We start from the raw sequence: 4,784 nt of genomic DNA, 5'->3' as shown, positions 1-4,784 counted from the left end.
TGTATCCAGAGGGCCTAGTCCAGTCCCATGGGGGCTCCACAGCCACCAGTCCACAGTTCATGGGCTTCCACTAGTGTGGCCAGTCATCTCTGCATGTCCTCCGGTCATGATCCCCTGTCTGCAAAATCCCTCCTCTCTCTCATTGGTTGGATTCCCGGAACTTAGCCTGGTGCCTGGCCGTGGATCTCTGCATCTGCCTCCATCAGTCACTGGACAAACGCTCTATGATGACAGCTAGGTTTTGGATGTGGACAACATGGGATCTTTCCCTCTGAAATTGCAAATTTGTTTCTTTTCTGACAATATGATGTATAAAGAACAATTCATTCTGGAATGTACAAGTGAGCATTCTTTCCACTTGAACCCAACTTGGGATTGCTCCTTCTTTGAAATATGCTCTTATTTTTAATGCTGAAGATTTTAAGAAACATAGAGATGTATTAGAAATTAGGAGCAGTTACAGACTTCAACAATTCCACTGAAAGTTGTTACTGATGGTAAAGTATTTGTTTTGAAACAGTCTTGTAAAGCTATACTCTCTACTTTTACAATCTTGAACTCAAGAGTTTGTCCTGCACAGGAATAATATGTCAAAAAAATGTCAAGTATTGCATGATTTGTCTCAGAGACATAATTGTACTCATAATTTAAAAGTAAAATTGCCAATGACAGAATGGACTCCAGGAACTTGGCAATAGGAATAGTGCTTTCACTTCAGAGTACAACGGGAATACTGGGAAATGTATCTTTTCTTTTCTACTATATATTCATTTACTACAATAAACACACATTAACGACCGTAGAGTTAATTCTTACACGTCTTCACAGCCAACTCCTTGATCATTCTCTCTACAGGAGTGCCCCAGGTAATGAGAGCTTTTGGGTGGAAACGGTTCTTCAATGATGTTGGATGCCAACTTATTTTATATGCTCTCAGACTTGGCACAAGCATGTCCATCAGTACCACCTGCCTCTTGAATATCTTCCGTGCCATCATTATCAGTCCTTGTGACTCTTATTGTAAAAATCTTAAAATCAAAGTTCAAAAATATATTCACCTCTCCATTTTCCTCTTCTGGATCCTGTACATGGTAGTAAATATGGTTTTTCCAATGTCCATATCTACCAAAAGAAATAGCAAAAATAAGGCACAAAAGAGTGATTCTGAATTCTGCTTCTAAGTTGTGACAAAATAGTAGGTTCATTGTATACGGCATTTTGGGTATTCCCTGATGTCATATTTTCTATGCTCATTGTATGTTCCAGCATCTCCATAATTGTCATACTTTATGAACACAAGAAGAGGGTTCAACACATCCTCAGCATATTGGTGAAATTATTAAGGCCGCTCCACGTAGTTAAAAGGGAGGTTTATTTTGTGGGATACTTACAAATGAGGGGGTAGGATACAGGGTCTGGCAAGGGTATAGTGCAGTCCAGCCATGTTCTCTGGAGAACTCTGCTCGGTCTACCTCCAGCGTCCAGAGTCCGGGAACCAAGAGAGTGACCTCTTCCTGATCCTTGGTCTTCCGCTTCCTCCTCCGCCCTGCCTTGTGGGCATGACCATTACCGAAGCCTCAATGGGGGTTGGAACATCCAGGCCAATGCTGGGATGGCTATCTACTACACCAGCACTCATGCATCACCCAGAACCTCTCCTGAATCCAGAGCTACACAGATCATCCTCGTCATGGTTTGCACCTTTCTCACTTTTTTGTTATGCTTTCCTCCATTTTACAAGGCTACATTGCTCTTTCTCAGAATCACAACTGGTGGCTAATAAATATCACAGTCATCATTTCTATGTCTTTTCCTGCTTTAAGCCCCTGTATGATGAGTCATGCTTCTATTATTTCCAGATTTTGCTTTTTCTGGATGAGGAATATAAAAATGAAATAATGTTATCATAACTATGTAAATTATATCATTGTAATGTATATCGAAAAATTTCTGATATGTATTATTTTAGTGGTAAGATCATTTCCCAGAATAATAGTAGTATGTTCTTCATTTTTGCCTATGGCCAGGCTAGCCACATGTTCTCAGCTACATTAACCATTGTAGTTATGGACTCTTCATTGAGAGGCCTTATATGCTATCATAATGTGGTTGTTTACTTCTGGCCTATTTCCTCCACTGTTGTAGAAGTAAGCCTATCTTTCCAGGTGAGTCCTTTTTGTAACTCTCATAGTTCACTGCTGGGTTATATTGATTTTTGGTTTTCTCCAGTAGAGAGCATAACACCTTGTAGCAGTAGTGAAGCCTACCAGTAGACATGAAATGTCCAAGTCAGTATCTGCTAGATTCCATAGTTTATGACTCAAGTATTTAAAATCATATATTTGAACTCACAGTTATTGTGTGGCAGTATACACAAGATATGTGAAGGTCAGAAAATATATTGGCAGTGTTGGAAGGGTGGAGGTAGACATTAAGCCTCATCACTACAAGTAATGGAACTGGCATTTGATAACTGTTAGGAGAAGGATCTTATATGATCTTATATGATAGGTTTACAAATAAAATAATTTCAAATTAGGTGGGTAGGTAGGTAGGAATGGATATGAGATAACTTTGGTGAGAGATGATGAGTATGATCAAAATGTTTTGCATGAAAATCTCAATGAATTGATGAGAATATTAAAACTTGTGATAGAAGCCACTTGTCTTTTTAAGGTACACTCTAGGGTTTTGAGTTTTCAACTATTACTTATAGGAGCAAAGCAGGGGTGAATGCACCATAATGTTCTAACCTATGTGAGCTTACCTTATGTGCAGAAATCTTAAGTAGCATTTATTAAGACTAAGTAAATGGATTAGATCTCAGATTCTTTTTTTCTTCTTATATATTTTTTTTATTAATTCTTTGGGGATTTCACATCATGTACCCTAATCCCACTTATATCTGATTCTTTCCAGGTCTGCCATCCCACTTTGTAGCCTCTTCCCTCCAAACAAACAAACAAAACTCTTTGTTCTCCTGTTTGTCCTGCCTCTTCACCACATATTCTTTTATCAGCCTTGGGAGTTGTATTGTATCATACAGTATACCTTTTACTCAAATGGCTGTATGTGCAAATGTTCATTTCAATGTGTTATTGGGATGGTTTAAGGTCTCTGGATTCTGGTTTACCATCAACATTGTACCATCATCAAAACTTCTCTAGGATATCCCACTGTTGTCCCTAAACATGTAGATCCTGTGGCTATGGATCTGCAGGACTGGTACCTTCACTCACCCCAGCAGGTCATAGATGCAGTAGATGAAGTGGTGGGCCAAATCAAAGGCCTGGATATAGAGCTGGGTTGCAGCTTTGTTAGTCAGCATAGGCCTACACTAGGACCAACCTATCAGATAAGGTTTGAGGTCAGTTCTCCCATGCCCACATTGTCTAGGCCTGATCTCCTGTACACACGGTATGGGATGGGGCCAGTGCTACCATGTGTGGGGCCAGTTCTTTTGTTGCAGCAACTGGCAAGGGGAGAAAATTTATTCCAGGGTCATGGAGGATAGGGACTTGTTCTCAGTGTGGAGGCAGCTCTCTCTTGAACCTTCCTGTGGGGGTAGGACCAGCTCTCTATTGCCCATGCCACTGTGGCCAGCTCTTTCATGGCCTTGTGTTAACACAAGCTGAAGATATCAACACAGACCCCAGCTATAGTAGAATCATGGAGCCCATTGTTCTGCAGTTCAGTTCCAGATATCACCATAGGCCTGGTGGCAGTGTTGTTGTTGGACACCAGTGTGGTCTCAGGTGGTGTTCCAGTGTGCAGGCATCTGGTAATCCTTGGGCTGTAACACAGGCTGTCATCATCACAGACACCGGCTACAGCATGGCAATGGATCCAGACATGGCCCTCAGGTGCATCTCAGGCCTGATGTCACAATGGCCCTGGTGTCAGCTTGGCCCTCAGACATCAAAATGGCCTCAAGTGGGACCCCAGACATTGGAATCTGTATAGCCTTATAGTTAGCATGAGCAAAGGGCATCGACACAGCTTTGGTAGGGTCACAGACCCACACATGGCCTTTGGTGGCAGCACAGGCCTTGACATCACATGGTCCCAGGTGACAGCATAGGTCACCCATATCAGCCTGTCCCTCACCTTTGTTTTTAGACCTGTTTCTCCCCTCAGCACATGAACTTATCTGATTCTCATTCCCTCCCATTCCCCACACCTACTGTTGTGAGATGGTCTTTCACTATGCTGTGAATATGTGTTGCTACCATTGGTTAATAAAGAAACTATTCTGTCCTATGGTAAGACAGGTTATACCCAGGTGGGAAATCCAAGAATAGATAACAGGGAGGAGGAAGATGGCATCTACAGAGATGCTGAGTGCTGCCTGGTGATCAAGATGTAATGGAACACAGGTATGCCAGGAAGCCACCTGTTAAAACATAGCTTAATAAAAATGGGTTGAATTAAGTTGTGAGAGATAGTTAATGATAAGCCTGAGCCATAGGCCAAACAGTTTGCAATTAATATAAGCCTCTGTATGCTTACTTGGGACAGAGTGGCTGCTGGTCATAGAAAAACTTCCAGCTATAACATACCTGTTCATCTTAGAGGCATGCCCCTGCCTAGTCCTCAGGATACTTGGTGGCCTGTGACTGGCTTCCACTTGTCACAGATCTCAGGTTCTGAAGGGGACAAAGGAACCAAGTGACCAAGAAGATAAGGATGAGAGTTCTGAAATCTATGAAGATACTAAGTACATGGAATACAGCAACAAATGGGATAATGTTCCCACATACATTATCTGTCTTCTGTATTCAGAA

The 4,784-nt window shown here is 41.7% G+C and overlaps 1 pseudogene; it reads left to right on the top strand.

Moving 5' to 3' along the window:
- The first annotated feature begins 670 nt into the window (after positions 1–670).
- Positions 671–1,899, top strand: LOC118570338 (annotated as a pseudogene).
- Positions 1,900–4,784: the final 2,885 nt, after the last annotated feature.

The sequence above is a fragment of the Onychomys torridus genome, chromosome 19 (assembly GCF_903995425.1).
Source record: "Onychomys torridus chromosome 19, mOncTor1.1, whole genome shotgun sequence".
NCBI classification, from domain to species: Eukaryota; Metazoa; Chordata; class Mammalia; order Rodentia; family Cricetidae; genus Onychomys; species Onychomys torridus.
The sequence above is the reverse complement of the archived record's forward strand: the minus strand, read 5'-3'. Positions and strand labels throughout refer to the sequence as shown.